The sequence below is a fragment of the Pseudophryne corroboree genome, unplaced genomic scaffold (assembly GCF_028390025.1).
Source record: "Pseudophryne corroboree isolate aPseCor3 unplaced genomic scaffold, aPseCor3.hap2 scaffold_423, whole genome shotgun sequence".
NCBI classification, from domain to species: Eukaryota; Metazoa; Chordata; class Amphibia; order Anura; family Myobatrachidae; genus Pseudophryne; species Pseudophryne corroboree.
Window position 1 is genome coordinate 168,781 of NW_026970056.1, and position 20,272 is coordinate 189,052.

The window sequence follows — 20,272 nt, forward strand, 5'->3', positions numbered from 1 at the left end:
CTTGCTGCCTTTCCAATGAAGCAAGTTTAATTTAGTAATAGGTTAAAAACCATCCCTACAAATGTGTTAATCAGAAACTTGGCTTTGTGGACACTTTTCAGAGAACAAATTTGTTAGCATAAAAATAAAGCCAGAAAATGAAAAGCTGTTTAATCACTCAATTGGATTTTTTTGCCAGCATATTTCTTTTTCTCTGCAACCCACTGCTAAATTGTGCTTCCTAGCTGTTTTTATAAAATCACTGAATCAAATCTAACTCTGATTACATCAGAGAAGGCCAGGTACCCTACACCATAACAGGGGTTTTCGAAATTTTGACTTGTCTACTTAAATATCACCAAAATCTGATCACAAGGTCAATTACATCCCTGGGTGGGATTGAACCACCAACCTTTTGATTAATAGCTGAACACACTAACCGATTGCGCCACAGAGACACTTTGCAAAAGTCCATACTGACAAAGGCTAATAAGCATTCATCTAGAACGATTCCTAGAAACATTTTAAAAAGTCAATAATGTGGAGAGTTTTTGTAAGATGTTTCTTCCATCAACCAATGAAGAAACACATTGGTACTTTCCCATGATGAGTGAGTGCTTCAGGATCTCTTGCACTTACATGTGCAGCAGAGTACTGTAATGGAAGCATGCTGGGTCCATAACCCAGAGGTAGGCAGATTGAAACTATCCTTTGCTATATGCATTTTTTTTTTGTTCATTAAAGTAATCCAAAACTGGGATTGATATTTTAGCTTTTATTTTTAATTAAAGTACAATAACTTTTACCATTTTAATTTGTTTTAGTGCAAATGGCATATCAGCAGTCAGCACTAACTGGTGACATGCCATTTGTACAAGTAAGCCATGTGTGACTAATATATAAACATGCTTTATTAAATAACACCTCAAACTATCATACCCAGGATTCAAACCTATAACCTGTTGAATTCTAATCAAACACCCTACCCATGGAGCTACTTGATCCTGCATCTTTTCTAACCTCCAAAAACAGATTCAGTTGCATTTTCCAGCGTGTTTTGTTTGCGCCTTTGCAAATGTCTTACATCGACAAACTTATTTAGTACTATTTTGCAAATAGGGTTACATTGTCACAACATTGTGTTCCCTAATTGCTTGATTTTTTAAATGCAACAATTGATAAAGACACCTGATAATTGCTCTGTGGAGTCTTATTTTGTGTTTTGTGTTTAGTCTTTAGATCTGAATTTGAATGTACTTGTGAACTAACTTAATTTCCTACTTCTAAATTCATTCCTAAATTCACTACTTACATGAATCCTGTAGTTGGGCATTTTGGGACTTCGATTGTGGGCATTGTTTTGTGTCCAGACCAGCAGCAGGTGGTGTGCATTTGCTGGAAAGGCATCGAAGACCTCCGATATGCTGCATCTCCTGATGTGTGTCTCCCTCAAGTGGCTGTCAGCAAATGCCTGCTAGACACCCCATTCCAAGCTGATTGTGACATCATGGAACATGCATCATAGAACAGGCATGCTAAAACATTGGTCTTCAACCTGCGACCCTCCAGCTGCTGTGGAACTACACATCCCAGCATGCCCTGCCTCAGTTTTAGCATACCTTAATAGCAAAACTGTGGCAGGGCATGCTGGGATGTGTAGTTTCACAGCAGCTGGAGGGCCACAGGATGAAGACCCATGTGCTAGAGCCAAGCCGCAGGTACATTGAATGCTAGCAAGCTGAATATTTAAATCCTTTTTGTTCCGCAGCATTCCAATGCGGAAGATTCCATGGAACCAGAGATCCTTCCATTGAGAAGGACATGCTGCCTGGATGACTACACTGTGCAAATTAAATCACGGAGCCAGTTGGCTTGTGGGTGGCTCTGGTGACTGGGTGGTTGGGTGGGTGGTGTGTCGGAAGTGGAGCGCATGCAAATGATTGTGTATCATCCAGCTAGTGAGAGAGAAAACTCATGCAGGAGTGTTCCTGCTTGTCAGTGGGTTATGCACCTTGCCAGACGTTAAATCTACATAGAGCAGCTGGAGGGGACAAGAGCAGGTTTGCAAAATATAGATAGAAGAGCATATATGCTGGCGCATTCTCCATGATTGTGTCAGCTTATGTTTTGGTGCACTGCACTTTCCTCCACTAAGTTTTAGCCATTTTTGTTAAGCTCAAGTGTAGTTGCTTCTCGGCCTTTTGGCTGTGATCTTGTATCGTGGTTGAAGGGTCTGCTGGAGGGAGGGATTGTTTTCTTCATTGGCGAAAGACCAAAGATATTCCAGGATGGAAGGCTTGGGAACACTATCTGTTTTTCAGTTGTGGAAGAGCACAGAGGTCGGATTGGACTACATTCTATAGTAAAGGATATCTTTCTATTTATTGACCCTCCCCTTATATGTGTCTGTGTTACAATAAAGCTTCGGTTTTGTGAATCCCTCACCCTCTTACACTCCACACCCATAGCCTTATTAACTGTTGTATTATTGTATACTTTAAGTGTATAGTGCAGTTCATGATTTATAGTGTACACTGGCCTGTGCTGTAGTTCTTGAACTGTACTATACCGTCAGCATTTGTATTGTGTTTTGGCTGTGCTGCAACACTGTATTTATGTGTGCAATGTTTATGTATGTTTTTTTTTTATGTCAATAAAGACTGCTTTTTCAAGCCAATATCTGAAAACAATCAATGTTTATCTTTGATGGCAATAAAAGTGGTATGATATTTGATGCTTTTGAAATCCAATATCTGATATGTCCCCTATCTGGGAACCATATATTAAATGGCTTTTCAGAAAAGGGAGATGGGAGAAGAGCTTTCATTACTTGTAGGACCGATGCACATAAAGAAGCAAAAAAACATACATAAACATTACACACATAAGTACCGCGTTGCGGCACAGCCAAAACACAATAGAAATGCTGATGGTATAGTACAGTTCAAGAACTACAGCACAGGCCAGCCTACACTATAAATCATGAACTGCACTATACATTTAAACTGTACAATAATACAACAGTTAATAAGGCTATGGGTGTGGAGTGTAAGAGGGTGAGGGAATCACAAGCCCGAAGCTTTATTGAAAGACTGACACATATAAGGGGAGGTTTAATAAATAGAAAGACATCCTTTACTATAGAATGTAGTCCAATCCGACCTCTGTGCTCTTCCACAACTGAAAAACAGATAGTGTTCCCAAGCCTTCCATCCTGGAATATCTTTGGTCTTTCGCCAATGAAGAAAGCAATCCCTCCCTCCAGCAGACCCTTCAACCACAATACAAGATCACAGCCAAAAGGCCGAGAAGCAACTACACTTGAGCTTAACAAAAATGGCTAAAACTTAGTGGAGGAAAGTGCAGTGCACCAAAACATAAGCTGACACAATCATGGAGAATGCGCCAGCATATATGCTCTTCTATCTATATTTTGCAAACATGCTCTTGTCCCCTCCAGCTGCTCTATGTAGATTTAACGTCTGGCAAGGTGCATAACCCACTGACAAGCAGGCACACTCCTGCATGAGTTTTCACTCTCACTAGCTGGATGATACACAATCATTTGCATGTGCTCCACCTCCGACACACCACCCACCCAACCACCCAGTCACCAGAGCCACCCACAAACCAACTGGCTCCGTGATTTAATTTGCACAGTGTAGTCATCCAGGCAGCATGTCCTTCTCAATGGAAGGATCTCTGGTTCCATGGAATCTTCCGCATTGGAATGCTGCGGAACAAAAAGGATTTAAATATTCAGCTTGCTAGCATTCAATGTACCTGCGGCTTGGCTCTAGCACATGGGTCTTCATCCTGTGGCCCTCCAGCTGCTGTGAAACTACACATCCCGTCACGCCCTGCCACAGTTTTGCTATAAGGTATGCTAAAACTGAGGCAGGGCATGCTGGGATGTGTAGTTCCACAGCAGCTGGAGGGTCGCAGGTTGAAGACCCATGTTTTAGCATGCCTGTTCTATGATGCATGTTCCGTGATGTCACAATCAGCTTGGAATGGGGTGTCTAGCAGGCATTTGCTGACAGCCACTTGAGGGAGACACACATCAGGAGATGCAGCATATCGGAGGTCTTTGATGCCTTTCCAGCAAATGCACACCACCTGCTGCTGGTCTGGACACAAAACAATGCCCACAATCGAAGTCCCAAAATGCCCAACTACAGGATTCATGTAAGTAGTGAATTTAGGAATGAATTTAGAAGTAGGAAATTAAGTTAGTTCACAAGTACATTCAAATTCAGATCTAAAGTCTAGGTAGGCCTCACGTCCTGGCAGCCGCCAGCATTTAAAAATGCCTTGATTAGAGGTACGGAATTAAATGTAGATAAGAAGTAGACACAAAATAAGACTCCACAGAGCAGTTATCAGGTGTTTTTATCAATTGTTGCATTTAAAAAATCAAGCAATTAGGGAACACAATGTTGCAACAATGTAACCCTATTTGCAAAATAGTACTAAATAAGTTTGTCGATGTAAGACATTTGCAAAGGCGCATCCAAAACACGCTGGAAAATGCAACTGAATCTGTTTTTGGAGGCTAGAATAGGAAATGTGCATCGGTCCTACAAGTACTGAAAGCTCTTCTCCCATCTCCCTTTTCTGAAAAGCCATTTAATATATGGTTCCCAGATAGGGGACATATCAGATATTGCCTTTCAAAAGCAGCAAATATCATACCACTTCTATTGCCATCAAAGATAAACATTGATTGTTTTCAGATATTGGATTGAAAAAGCAGTCTTTATTAACATAAAGAAGCAAAAAAACATACATAAACATTACACACATAAGTACTGTGTTGCAGCACAGCCAAAACACAATACCAATGCTGTCGGTATAGTACAGTTCAAGAACTACAGTACAGGTCAGCCTACACTATAAATCATGAACTGCACTATACATTTAAACAATACAATAGTTAATAAGGCTATGGGTGTGGAGTGTAAGAGGGTGACGGAATCACAAGCCCAAAGCTTTATTGAAAGACAGACACATATAAAGGGAGGATTAATAAATACAAAGATACCCTTTACTATAGAATGTAGTCCAATCCGGTCTTTCAACTCTTCCACAACAGAAAAACGGATAGTGTTCCCAAGCCTTCCATCCTGGAATATCTTCAGTCTCTCGCCAATGAAGAAAACAATCCCTCCAGCAGACTCTTCAACCACAATACAATATCACAGCCAAAAGAGCGAGAAGCAACTACACTTGCGTTTAAACAAAATGGCTAAAACTTAGTGGAGGAAAGTGCAGTGCACCAAAACATAAGCTGACACAATCATGGAGAATGCGCCAGCATATATGCTCTTCTGTGTATATTTTCCAAACCTGCTCTTGTCCCCTCCAGTTGCTCCATGTAGATTTGACGTCTGGCAAGGTGCATAACTCACTGACAAGCAGGCACACTCCTGCATGAGTTTTCTCTCTCACTAGCTGGATGATACACATTCATTTGCATGTGCTCCACCTCCGACACACCGCCCACCCAACCACCCAGTCACCAGAGCCACCCACAAGCCAACTGGCTCCGTGATTTAATTTGCACAGTGCAGTCATCCAGGCAGCATGTCCTTCTCAATGGAATAATCTCTGGTTCCATGGAATCTTCCGCATTGGAATGCTGCGGAACAAAAAGGATTTAAACATTCAGCTTGCTAGCATTCAATGTACCTGCGGTTTGGTTCTAGCACATGGGTCTTCATCCTGTGGCCCTCCAGCTGCTGTGAAACTACACATCCCAGCATGCCCTGCCACAGTTTTGCTATTAAGGTATGCTAAAACTGAGGCAGGGCATGCTGGGATATGTAGTTCCACAGCAGCTGGAGGGTCGCAGGTTGAAGACCCATGTTCTAGCATGCCTGTTCTATGATGCATGTTCCGTGATGTCACAATCAGCTTGGAATGGGGTGTCTAGCATGCATTTGCTGACAGCCACTTGAGGCAGACACACATCAGGAGATGCAGCATATCGGAGGTCTTCGATGCCTTTCCAGCAAATGCACACCACCAGCTGCTGGTCTGGACACAAAACAATGCCCACAATTGAAGGCTCAAAATGCCCAACTACAGGATTAATGTAAGTAGTGAATTTAGGAATGAGTTTAGAAGTAGGAAATTAAGTTAGTTCACAAGTACATTCAAATTCAGATCTAAAGACTAGGTAGGCCTCACGTCCTGGCAGCACCCAGCATTTAAAAATGCCTTGATTATAGGTAGGGAATTAAATGTAGATAAGAAGTAGACACAAAAGAAGACTCCACAGAGCAATTATCAGGTGTCTTTATCAATTTTTGCATTTAAAAAATCAAGCAATTAGGGAACACAATGTTGCGACAATGTAACCCTATTTGCAAAATAGTACTAAATAAGTTTGTCGATGTAAGACATTTGCAAAGGCGCAAACAAAACACGCTGGAAAATGCAACTGAATCTGTTTTTGGAGGTTAGAATAGATGCAGGATCAAGTAGCTCAATGGGTAGGGTGTTTGATTAGAATTTAACAGGTTTTAGGTTTGAATCCTGGGTATGATAGTTTGAGGTGTTATTTAATAAAGTATGTTTATATATTAGTCACACATGGCTTACTTGTACAAATGGCATGTCACCAGTTAGTGCTGACTGCTGATATGCCATTTACACAAACATGCCATGTGTGACTGTATATGCATTTAAGGAGGGCACCCCTGCAATACCACAAACCATTGAGTGTCAAGTATACTAGATATATCTTCATATCTCATGTGCTTTCTCTGAGACCAATCTTGTTATGCCCCTTCCCCACAAGGCATGCGCCTTTTGTCCATATTGCAAAAATGGGGGGGAGGGCATATAATTCTCTGTCACAGGGCACCAAAAAGTCTAGTTATGGCTCTGGTATGCATTATGTAATCTGGCAGACCATCTCTCCAACACTGGCTGGTTGGAATAGAAATCCGGTTATCTATGTGAGCAAATGACCATCAACGATTTACTCTCAAACACTAAAAAATGGACAAAAATGGTCCCCTAAACAAATTGGTTAAATTTTGGGTTTAACCAATTTGTGTAATGACCATTTTTGACCACTTTTCTAGTGTTTGGGAGCAAATGGTTAATTGACATTTGCTCCTATACATTACCAGATTTTCATTCCATCCATCCAGACTGGATAGATAGCCTGACAGATAATTGTGTAGTGTACGCCCAGGATAACTGTTAGTCATGCTTTATTTTATGGCGGCACATAAATGGGTGGACAGATCCAGGGCAAGCACTGCCCACTCATGCATAGTTGTCAACTGATGTGAAGTTCCAGGGGGCAATCTCAGTTATAAAGAGAAGTATCTGGAAATTGTCCCTAGTTAAAAAAAAAAAAAAAAATTTTTTATCAACTCCATTTATTTAGTATGATATCCCAGGTGATAGGATGCCGGCAGTCAGAACAACATACTTTATTAAATAACACATCTCAAACTACCATACCCAGGATTCAAACCTATAACCTGTTGAATTCTAATCAAACACCCTACCTATTGAGCTATTTGATCCTGCATAAAAATTGTGAACATTATATGAAGCTATTGGTACTTTGCAAAAAAAAAGAATCAGCATTACAACGCAGCAGATCCATGCAGTTTGCAGCCACACACTACATGTATCTGCTCAGCCACAATGCTGATTATTTCTTCACAAAGTACAAGGTGAGCTCCAAACAGAATTCTCTAGCTTAGAATTATACCTTTCTTTGCCAAACCTAGAAGTCGGGCCCCCCACCCTGGGATCCCCCAGAGGGAGGCCTGCACCGTCATGCGGCAGGCTTGTCCGTTTTGGAAGCAGGCTGATGGGCAGCCCAGGATTGCTTCAGTCTGGGCTTGGCAGGTCTGGAAACATGAGCTTGCTTTGGGTATGCCTGACCTTGGGTACGCTTTACCTGGAGGATGAAAGGGCCAAGAAAAGTACTTTTAGCCTTCTGCGTGGTAGGAGTCATACTAGGTAGGCAAGCTGTTTTAGCAGTAGCCAGATCAGCTACAATCTTATTGAGGTCTTCTCCAAAAGGAGATTCAACTGAGGCAGCACAAGGGAACTCTCATCTGGGGACAACAACTGCAGGGAGAACACATATTTTCAGATGAACATGGTAGGGCAGAAGGCTGCCTAATACTGAAGCACCCCCAAACAACAAATCAAATGCAACTTACTTGACAGAGATGTGCCTGAGCAACGGCCCTCCCCAGCCCTATCCCAAATCATACTTATTTTGCATAGGAGATACCATGGTCATGAAGATTGTTCTCCCAGGGTTAGGTTCATTCATTGCATTCTGGGTATGCTGACCCCTGTGATTTCCCCAAATGTGGGAAACTCGACTGCATTATTTGTGGTAGTGGGGGACTGTGTTTGTGCTTTCCTCTGGTCAGCTCTGGTAAAAGTCAGATTTCTTTGTCTCAGATCTTCCTCTAGCCTTTGTCTTCTTTCGAGAGTTCCCTTGTGCTGCCTCAGTTGGATCTCCTTCACTTGACAGGGGGGTGCCCGAGCAGCGACCCTCCCCAGCTCTAGCCCAACTCCTACTTACCTGCCAGGTGAGATACTATGATCATGAAGTTGCTTCTCCCAGGGCAAGGCTCACCCATTGCACTCTGGGTGTGCTGCCCCTGCGATTTCCCCAAATGTGGGAAACTTGACTGCATAATTTGAGTTTTCCCTGGTCGGCTCTCATGTAATTCAGATCTCTTTGTCTCAGGTCTCTCTCCAGCCTAGTTTGCTGTCTGGTTCCACTTCTTTTTTCTTGAGCCCCTCCCTTCTATACCCTTGTGCACTATCCTGACTTCTCCTCCCGTCTGCTTACTTTGTGCCTCCCAATGCACAATGCAAACTACGGGTAGTGCTGCAGGGCCCACACCCTTTTACTTGCTTTACAGAGCAGCTCTGGAGCTGTTACAGTGCCCAGCTGCTGCAAGAAATCAGCTTGAATGCTTCAGGGGCTGGGGAATGGCCAACATGAGCCCCACACCGAAGGAGGGTGGGGGTGCTTAATGCGAACTAGGGGTCATCCAAGCACCACAAAAGGCCTCCATGCCCTGCACGCTCCTTTTCTCTTTTCATATGCAGACGAGGGTTGAAGCCAACTTTGACCCACTGCTTGGATGACATCACCATATTCAAATCCATCTGCTGCAGGCCATCCCCCAGGAATGCTTGCACTAGTTGTTGCATTTGGTTTGTTGTTTGGGGGTGCTTCAGTATTAGGCAGCCTTCTGCCACCCCATGTTCATCTGAAAATATGTGTTCTCCCTGCAGTTGTTGTCCCCAGATGAGAGTTCCCTTGTGCTGCCTCAGTTGAATCTCCTTTACTTGACAGAGATGTGCCTGAGCAACGGCCCTCCCCAGCCCTATCCCAAATCATACTTATTTTGCATAGGAGATACTATTGTCATGAAGATTGTTCTCCCAGGGTGAGGTTCATTCATTGCATTCTGGGTATGCTGACCCCTGTGATTTCCCCAAATGTGGGAAACTCGACTGCATTATTTGTGGTAGTGGTGGACTGTGTTTGTGCTTTCCTCTGGTCAGCTCTGGTAAAAGTCAGATTTCTTTGTCTCAGATCTTCCTCTAGCCTTGTTCTTCTTTTGAGAGTTCCCTTGTGCTGCCTCAGTTGGATCTCCTTCACTTGAAAGGTAGTGCCCGAGCAGCGACCCTCCCCAGCTCTAGCCCAACTCCTACTAACCTGCCAGGTGAGATACTATGATCATGAAGGTGCTTCTCCCAGGGCAAGGCTCACCCATTGCACTCTGGGTGTGCTGCCCCTTGCGATTTCCCCAAATGTGGGAAACTTGACTGCATAATTTGTGTTTCCCCTGGACGGCTCTCGTATAATTCAGATCTCTTTGTCTCAGGTCTCTCTCCAGCCTAGTATGCTGTCTGTTTCCACTTCTCTTTTCTTGAGCCCATCCCTTCTATAACCTTGTGCACTATCCTGACTTCACCTCCCGTCTGCTTACTTTGTGCCTTCCAATGCACAATGCAAACTACAGGTAGTGCTGCAGGGCCCACACCCTTTTACTTGCCTTACAGAGCAGCTCTGGAGCTGTTACAGTACCCAGCTGCTGCAAGAAATCAGCTTGAATGCTTTAGGGGCTGGGGCATGGCCAACATGAGCCCCACACCGAAGGAGGGTGGGGGTGTTTAATGCGAACTAGGGGTCATCCAAGCGTCGCAAAAGGCCGCCATGCCCTGCATATCCCTTTTCTCTTTTCATAAGCAGACGAGGGATGAAGCCAACTTTGACCCACTGCTTGGATGACATCACTTGCTGCCTTTCCAATGAAGCAAGTTTAATTTAGTAATAGGTGAAAAACCATCCCTACAAAGGTGTTAATCAGATACTTGGCTTTGTGGACACTTTTCAGAGAACAAATTTGTTAGCATAAAAATAAAGCCAGAAAATGAAGAGCTGTTTAATCACTCAATTGGATTTTTCTGCAAGCGTATTTCTTTTTCTCTGCAACCCACTGCTAAGTTGTGCTTCCTAGCTGTTCTTTTATAAAATCACTTAATCAAATCTAACTCTGATTACATCAGAGAAGGCCAGGTACCCTACAACATAAGAGGGGGTTTGAAATTTTGACTTGTCTACTTAAAGATCACCAAAATCTGATAACAAGGTAAATTACGTCCCTGGGTAGGATTGAACCACCAACCTTTTGGTTAATAACCGAACACGCTAACTGATTGCGCCACAGAGACACATTGCAAAAGTATATACTGACAAAGGCTAATAAGCATTCATCTAGAACGTTTCCTAGAAAAACTTTAAAAAGTCAATAATCTGGAGAGTTTTTGTAAGATGTTTCTTCCATCAACCAATGAAGAAACACATTGGTACTTTCCCATGATGAGTGAGTGCTTCAGGATCTCTTGCACTTACATGTGCAGCAGAGTACTGCAATGGAAGCATGCTGGGCCCATAACCCAGAGGTAGGCAGATTGAAACTATCCTCTGCTATATGCATTTTTTTTTTGTTAATTAAAGTAATACAAAACTGGGATTGATATTTTTGCTCTTTTATTTTTACTTAAAGTACAATAACTTTTATTATTTTAATTTGTTTTAATAGTATATTGACAGTATTGTTTTCTTTCAAAAATCCACTTAATTTTCTTTACCCTATTATTCAAATGGTAATTGACAAAAACAAACTACATTGTCACCAGAAGAGCAATACAAAATGTACAAGTGATATATTAAAATCATCTTTCCAGCTTGAATTTCAATGATGCATTGGGGCAACGATTTTGTGAGAAACCTCTTCACCCTTAAATAAAGATTTTCTTAATTCCTTACCTGTGTGCTAATTAGATATCACCTTGTTTTCACATTAAACAGACTTCCACATGAGAAAGCAGCAAGGATGCAGTGGCGTTAATGTTTCCTGGTGTCAACCTGTATTATTTCAGTAGATATTGAAATGAGGATGCATATTGCTGCCTTTCCAATGAAGCATGTTTAATTTAGTAATAGGTGAAAAACCATCCCTACAAAGGTGTTAATCAGATACTTGGCTTTGTGGACTCTTTTCAGAGAACAAATTTGTTAGCATAAAAATAAAGCCAGAAAATGAAGAGCTGTTTAATCACTCAATTGGATTTTTCTGCCAGCATATTTCTTTTTCTCTGCAACCCACTGCTAAATTGTGCTTCCTAGCTGTTTTTTTTCATAAAATCACTTAATCAAATCTAACTGATTACATCAGAGTAGGCCAGGTACCCTACACCATAAGAGAGGGTTTGAAATTTTGACTTGTCTACTTAAATATCACCAAAATCTGATCACAAGGTCAATTACGTCCCTGGGTGGGATTGAACCACCAACTTTTTGGTTAATAGCCGTACACACTAACTGATTGCGCTACAGCGACACTTTGTGAAAGTACATACTGACAAAGGCTAATAAGCATTCATCTAGAACGTTTCCTAGAAAAACTTTAAATAGTCAATAATCTGGAGAGTTTTTGTAAGATGTTTCTTCCATCAACCAATGAAGAAACACATTGGTACTTTCCCATGATGAGTGTGTGCTTCAGGATCTCTTGCACTTACATGTGCAGCAGAGTACTGTAATGGAAGCATGCTGGGTCCATAACCCAGAGGTAGGCAGATTGAAATTATCCTCTGCTATATGCATTTTTTTTGTTAATTAAAGTAATCCAAAACTGGGATTGATATTTTTGCTCTTTTTATTTTACTTAAAGTACAATAACTTTTACCTTTTTAATTTGTTTTAATAGTATATAGACAGTATTGTTTTCTTTCAAAAATCCACTTAATTTTCTTTACCCGATTATTAAAATGGTAATTGACAAAAACAAACTACATTGTCACCAGAAGAGCAATACAAAATGTACAAGTGATATATTAAAATCATCTTTCCAGCTTGAATTTCAATGATGCATTGGGGCAACGATTTTGTGAGAAACATCTTACCCTTAAATAAAGATTTTCTTAATTCCTTACCTGTGTGCTAATTAGATATCACCTTGTTTTCACATTAAACAGACTTCCACATGAGAAAGCAGCAAGGATGCAGTGGCGTTAATGTTTCCTGGTGTCAACCTGTATTATTTCAGTAGATATTGAAATGAGGATGCATCTTGCTGCCTTTCCAATGAAGCAAGTTTAATTTAGTAATAGGTGAAAAACCATCCCTACAAAGATGTTAATCCGATACTTGGCTTTGTGGACACTTTTCAGAGAACAAATTAGTTAGCATAAAAATAAAGCCAGAAAATGAAGAGCTGTTTAATCACTCAATTGGATTTTTCTGCCAGCATATTTCATTTTCTCTGCAAACCACTGCTAAATTGTGCTTCCTAGCTGTTTTTTGATAAAATCACTTAATCAAATCTAACTCTGATTACATCAGAGTAGGCCAGGTACCCTACACCATAAGAGGGGGTTTGAAATTTTGACTTGTCTACTTAAAGATCACCAAAATCTGATGACAAGGTCAATAACATCCCTGGGTGGGATTGAACCACCAACCCTTTGGTTAATAACCAAACACACTAACCGATTACACCACAGAGACACTTTGCAAAAGTACATACTGACAAAGGCTAATAAGCATTCATCTAGAACGTTTCCTAGAAAACTTTAAAAAGTCAATAATCTGGAGAGTTTTTGTAAGATGTTTCTTCCATCAACCAATGAAGAAACGCATTGGTACTTTCCCATGATGAGTGAGTGCTTCAGGATCTCTTGCACTTACATGTGCAGCAGAGTACTGCAATGGAAGCATGCTGGGCCCCTTAACCCAGAGGTAGGCAGATTGAAACTATCCTCTGCTATATGCATTTTTTTTTTGTTAATTAAAATAATCCAAAACTGGGATTGATATTTTTGCTCTTTTATTTTTACTTAAAGTACAATAACTTTTACCATTTTAATTTGTTTTAATAGTATATTGACAGTATTGTTTTCTTTCAAAAATCCACTTAATTTTCTTTACCCTATTATTAAAATGGTAATTGACAAAAACAAACTACATTGTCACCAGAAGAGCAATACAAAATGTACAAGTGATATATTAAAATCATCTTTCCAGCTTGAATTTCAATGATGCATTGGGGCAACGATTTTGTGAGAAACATCTTCACCCTTAAATAAAGATTTTCTTAATTCCTTACCTGTGTGCTAATTAGATATCACCTTGTTTTCACATTAAACAGACTTCCACATGAGAAAGCAGCAAGGATGCAGTGGCGTTAATGTTTCCTGGTGTCAACCTGTATTATTTCAGTAGATATTGAAATGAGGATGCATCTTGCTGCCTTTCCAATGAAGCAAGTTTAATTTAGTAATAGGTGAAAAACCATCCCTACAAAGATGTTAATCAGATACTATGCTTTGTGGACACTTTTCAGAGAACAAATTTGTTAGCATAAAAATAAAGCCAGAAAATGAAGAGCTGTTTAATCACTCAATTGGATTTTTTTGCCAGCATATTTCTTTTTCTCTGCAAACCACTGCTAAATTGTGCTTCCTAGCTGTTTTTATAAAATCACTGAATCAAATCTAACTCTGATTACATCAGAGAAGGCCAGGTACCCTACACCATAACAGGGGTTTTTGAAATTTTGACTTGTCTACTTAAAGATCACCAAAATCTGATAACAAGGTCAATTACATCCCTGGGTGGGATTGAACCACCAACCTTTTGGTTAATAGACGTACACACTAACTGATTGCGCCACAGCGACACTTTGCAAACGTACATACTGACAAAGGCTAATAAGCATTCATCTAGAACGTTTCCTAGAAAAACTTTAAATAGTCAATAATCTGGAGAGTTTTTGTAAGATGTTTCTTCCATCAACCAATGAAGAAACACATTGGTACTTTCCCATGATGAGTGAGTACTTCAGGATCTCTTGCAATTACATGTGCAGCAGAGTACTGTAATGGAAGCATGCTGGGTCCATAGCCCAGAGGTAGGCAGATTGAAACTATCCTCTGCTATATGCGTTTTTTTTTGTTAATTAAAGTAATCCAAAACTGGGATTGATATTTTTGCTCTTTTATTTTTACTTAAAGTACAATAACTTTTACCATTTTCATTTGTTTTAATAGTATATTGACAGTATTGTTTTCTTTCAAAAATCCACTTAATTTTCTTTACCCGATTATTAAAATGGTAATTGACAAAAACAAACTACATTGTCACCAGAAGAGCAATACAAAATGTACAAGTGATATATTAAAATCATCTTTCCAGCTTGAATTTCAATGATGCATTGGGGCAACGATTTTGTGAGAAACATCTTCACCCTTAAATAAAGATTTTCTTAATTCCTTACCTGTGTGCTAATTAGATATCACCTTGTTTTCACATTAAACAGACTTCCACATGAGAAAGCAGCAAGGATGCAGTGGCGTTAATGTTTCCTGGTGTCAACCTGTATTATTTCAGTAGATATTCAAATGAGGATGCATCTTGCTGCCTTTCCAATGAAGCAAGTTTAATTTAGTAATAGGTGAAAAACCATCCCTACAAAGGTGTTAATCAGAAACTTGGCTTTGTGGACACTTTTCAGAGAACAAATTTGTTAGCATAAAAATAAAGCCAGAAAATGAAGAGCTGTTTAATCACTCAATTGGATTTTTTTGCCAGCATATTTCTTTTTCTCTGCAACCCACTGCTAAATTGTGCTTCCTAGCTGTTTTTATAAAATCACTGAATCAAATCTAACTCTGATTACATCAGAGAAGGCCAGGTACCCTACACCATAAGAGGGGGTTTGAAATTTTGACTTGTCTACATAAAGATCACCAAAATCTGATAACAAGGTCAATTACGTCCCTGGGTGGGATTCAACCACCAACCTTTTGGTTAATAGCCTTACACAGTAACTGATTGCGCCACAGCAACACTTTGCAAAAGTCCTTACTGACAAAGGCTAATAAGCATTCATCTAGAAAGATTCCTAGAAACATTTTAAAAAGTCAATAATGTGGAGAGTTTTTGTAAGATGTTTCTTCCATCAACCAATGAAGAAACACATTGGTACTTTCCCATGATGAGTGAGTGCTTCAGGATCTCTTGCACTTACATGTGCAGCAGAGTACTGTAATGGAAGCATGCTGGGTCCATAACCCAGAGGTAGGCAGATTGAAACTATCCTCTGCTATATGCATTTTTTTTTGTTAATTAAAGTAATCCAAAACTGGGATTGATATTTTTGCTCTTTTATTTTTACTTAAAGTACAATAACTTTTACCATTTTAATTTGTTTTAATAGTATATTGACAGTATTGTTTTCTTTCAAAAATCCAATTAATTTTCTTTACCCGATTATTAAAATGGTAATTGACAAAAACAAACTACATTGTCACCAGAAGAGCAATACAAAATGTACAAATGATATATTAAAATCATCTTTCCAGCTTGAATTTCAATGATGCATTGGGGCAACGATTTTGTGAGAAACATCTTCACCCTTAAATAAAGATTTTCTTAATTCCTTACCTGTGTGCTAATTAGATATCACCTTGTTTTCACATTAAACAGACTTCCACATGAGAAAGCAGCAAGGATGCAGTGGCGTTAATGTTTCCTGGTGTCAACCTGTATTATTTCAGTAGATATTGAAATGAGGATGCATCTTGCTGCCTTTCCAATGAAGCAAGTTTAATTTAGTAATAGGTGAAAAACCATCCCTACAAAGATGTTAATCAGATACTTGGCTTTGTGGACACTTTTCAGAGAACAAATTTGTTAGCATAAAAATAAAGCCAGAAAATGAAAAGCTATTTAATCACTCAATTGGATTTTTTTGCCAGCATATTTCTTTTTCTCTGCAACCCACTGCTAAATTGTGCTTCCTAGCTGTTTTTATAAAATCACTGAATCAAATCTAACTCTGATTACATCAGAGAAGGCCAGGTACCCTACACCATAACAGGGGTTTTCGAAATTTTGACTTGTCTACATAAAGATCACCAAAATCTGATAACAAGGTCAATTACATCCCTGGGTGGGATTGAACCACCAACCTTTTGGTTAATAGCCTTACACAGTAACTGATTGCGCCACAGCAACACTTTGCAAAAGTCCATACTGACAAAGGCTAATAAGCATTCATCTAGAACGATTCCTAGAAACATTTTAAAAAGTCAATAATGTGGAGAGTTTTTGTAAGATGTTTCTTCCATCAACCAATGAAGAAACACATTGGTACTTTCCCATGATGAGTGAGTGCTTCAGGATCTCTTGCACTTACATGTGCAGCAGAGGACTGTAATGGAAGCATGCTGGGTCCATAACCCAGAGGTAGGCAGATTGAAACTATCCTCTGCTATATGCATTTTTTTTTTGTTAATTAAAGTAATCCAAAACTGGTATTGATATTTTTGCTCTTTTATTTTTACTTAAAGTACAATAACTTTTACCATTTTAATTTGTTTTAATAGTATATTGACAGTATTGTTTTCTTTCAAAAATCCACTTAATTTTCTTTACCCGATTATTAAAATGGTAATTGACAAAAACAAACTACATTGTCACCAGAAGAGCAATACAAAATGTACAAGTGATATATTAAAATCATCTTTCCAGCTTGAATTTCAATGATGCATTGGGGCAACGATTTTGTGAGAAACATCTTACCCTTAAATAAAGATTTTCTTAATTCCTTACCTGTGTGCTAATTAGATATCACCTTGTTTTCACATTAAACAGACTTCCACATGAGAAAGCAGCAAGGATGCAGTGGCGTTAATGTTTCCTGGTGTCAACCTGTATTATTTCAGTAGATATTGAAATGAGGATGCATCTTGCTGCCTTTCCAATGAAGCAAGTTTAATTTAGTAATAGGTGAAAAACCATCCCTACAAAGATGTTAATCAGATACTTGGCTTTGTGGACACTTTTCAGAGAACAAATTTGTTAGCATAAAAATAAAGCCAGAAAATGAAGAGCTGTTTAATCACTCAATTGGATTTTTTTGCCAGCATATTTCTTTTTCTCTGCAAACCACTGCTAAATTGTGCTTCCTAGCTGTTTTTATAAAATCACTGAATCAAATCTAACTCTGATTACATCAGAGAAGGCCAGGTACCCTACACCATAACAGGGCTTTTTGAAATTTTGACTTGTCTACTTAAAGATCACCAAAATCTGATAACAAGGTCAATTACATCCCTGGGTGGGATTGAACCACCAACCTTTTGGTTAATAGCCGTACACACTAACTGATTGCGCCACAGCGACACTTTGCAAAAGTACATACTGACAAAGGCTAATAAGCATTCATCTAGAACGTTTCCTAGAAAAACTTTAAATAGTCAATAATCTGGAGAGTTTTTGTAAGATGTTTCTTCCATCAACCAATGAAGAAACACATTGGTACTTTCCCATGATGAGTAAGTACTTCAGGATCTCTTGCAATTACATGTGCAGCAGAGTACTGTAATGGAAGCATGCTGGGTCCATAGCCCAGAGGTAGGCAGATTGAAACTATCCTCTGCTATATGCGTTTTTTTTTGTTAATTAAAGTAATCCAAAACTGGGATTGATATTTTTGCTCTTTTATTTTTACTTAAAGTACAATAACTTTTACCATTTTCATTTGTTTTAATAGTATATTGACAGTATTGTTTTCTTTCAAAAATCCACTTAATTTTCTTTACCCGATTATTAAAATGGTAATTGACAAAAACAAACTACATTGTCACCAGAAGAGCAATACAAAATGTACAAGTGTTATATTAAAATCATCTTTCCAGCTTGAATTTCAATGATGCATTGGGGCAACGATTTTGTGAGAAACATCTTCACCCTTAAATAAAGATTTTCTTAATTCCTTACCTGTGTGCTAATTAGATATCACCTTGTTTTCACATTAAACAGACTTCCACATGAGAAAGCAGCAAGGATGCAGTGGCGTTAATGTTTCCTGGTGTCAACCTGTATTATTTCAGTAGATATTCAAATGAGGATGCATCTTGCTGCCTTTCCAATGAAGCAAGTTTAATTTAGTAATAGGTGAAAAACCATCCCTACAAAGGTGTAAATCAGAAACTTGGCTTTGTGGACACTTTTCAGAGAACAAATTTGTTAGCATAAAAATAAAGCCAGAAAATGAAGAGCTGTTTAATCACTCAATTGGATTTTTTTGCCAGCATATTTCTTTTTCTCTGCAACCCACTACTAAATTGTGCTTCCTAGCTGTTTTTATAAAATCACTGAATCAAATCTAACTCTGATTACATCAGAGAAGGCCAGGTACCCTACACCATAAGAGGGGGTTTGAAATTTTGACTTGTCTACATAAAGATCACCAAAATCTGATAACAAGGTCAATTACGTCCCTGGGTGGGATTGAACCACCAACCTTTTGGTTAATAGTCTTACACAGTAACTGATTGCGCCACAGCAACACTTTGCGAAAGTCCATACTGACAAAGGCTAATAAGCATTCATCTAGAACGATTCCTAGAAACATTTTAAAAAGTCAATAATGTGGAGAGTTTTTGTAAGATGTTTCTTCCATCAACCAATGAAGAAACACATTGGTACTTTCCCATGATGAGTGAGTGCTTCAGGATCTCTTGCACTTACATGTGCAGCAGAGTACTGTAATGGAAGCATGCTTGGTCCATAACCCAAAGGTAGGCAGATTGAAACTATCCTCTGCTATATGCATTTTTTTTGTTAATTAAAGTAATCCAAAACTGGGATTGATATTTTTGCTCTTTTATTTTTACTTAAAGTACAATAACTTTTACCATTTTAATTTGTTTTAATAGTATATTGACAGTATTGTTTTCTTTCAAAAATCCAATTAATTTTCTTTACCCGATTATTAAAATGGTAATTGACAAAAACAAACTACATTGTCACCAGAAGAGCAATACAAAATGTACAAATGATATATTAAAATCATCTTTCCAGCTTGAATTTCAATGATGCATTGGGGCAACGATTTTGTGAGAAACATCTTCACCCTTAAATAAAGATTTTCTTAATTCCTTACCTGTGTGCTAATTAGATATCACCTTGTTTTCACATTAAACAGACTTCCACATGAGAAAGCAGCAAGGATGCAGTGGCGTTAATGTTTCCTGGTGTCAACCTGTATTATTTCAGTAGATATTGAAATGAGGATGCATCTTGCTGCCTTTCCAATGAAGCAAGTTTAATTTAGTAATAGGTGAAAAACCATCCCTACAAAGATGTTAATCAGATACTTGGCTTTGTGGACACTTTTCAGAGAACAAATTTGTTAGCATAAAAATAAAGCCAGAAAATGAAGAGCTATTTAATCACTCAATTGGATTTTTTTGCCAGCATATTTCTTTTTCTCTGCAACCCACTGCTAAATTGTGCTTCCTAGCTGTTTTTATAAAATCACTGAATCAAATCTAACTCTGATTACATCAGAGAAGGCCAGGTACCCTACACCATAACAGGGGTTTTCGAAATTTTGACTTGTCTACATAAAGATCACCAAAATCTGATAACAAGGTCAATTACATCCCTGGGTGGGATTGAACCACCAACCTTTTGGTTAATAGCCTTACACAGTAACTGATTGCGCCACAGCAACACTTTGCAAAAGTCCATACTGACAAAGGCTAATAAGCATTCATCTAGAACGATTCCTAGAAACATTTTAAAAAGTCAATAATGTGGAGAGTTTTTGTAAGATGTTTCTTCCATCAACCAATGAAGAAACACATTGGTACTTTCCCATGATGAGTGAGTGCTTCAGGATCTCTTGCACTTACATGTGCAGCA

General features: G+C 39.0%; 4 non-coding genes across 4 annotated transcripts; all 4 read left to right on the forward strand.

Annotated features, from left to right (window-relative positions):
- Positions 1-8,227: 8,227 nt before the first annotated feature.
- On the forward strand, positions 8,228-8,391 carry LOC135025764 (U1 spliceosomal RNA). Its single transcript, XR_010222486.1, has one exon. It is a non-coding gene; the product is annotated as a U1 spliceosomal RNA (small nuclear RNA).
- Positions 8,392-8,543: 152 nt separating this feature from the next.
- Positions 8,544-8,706, forward strand: LOC135025640 (U1 spliceosomal RNA). The gene has a single exon (XR_010222373.1). It is a non-coding gene; the product is annotated as a U1 spliceosomal RNA (small nuclear RNA).
- Positions 8,707-9,380: 674 nt separating this feature from the next.
- Positions 9,381-9,544, forward strand: LOC135025529 (U1 spliceosomal RNA). The gene has a single exon (XR_010222265.1). It is a non-coding gene; the product is annotated as a U1 spliceosomal RNA (small nuclear RNA).
- A 151-nt stretch (positions 9,545-9,695) lies between these two features.
- LOC135025585 (U1 spliceosomal RNA) lies at positions 9,696-9,859 on the forward strand. The gene has a single exon (XR_010222319.1). It is a non-coding gene; the product is annotated as a U1 spliceosomal RNA (small nuclear RNA).
- The last annotated feature ends 10,413 nt before the right edge of the window (positions 9,860-20,272 follow it).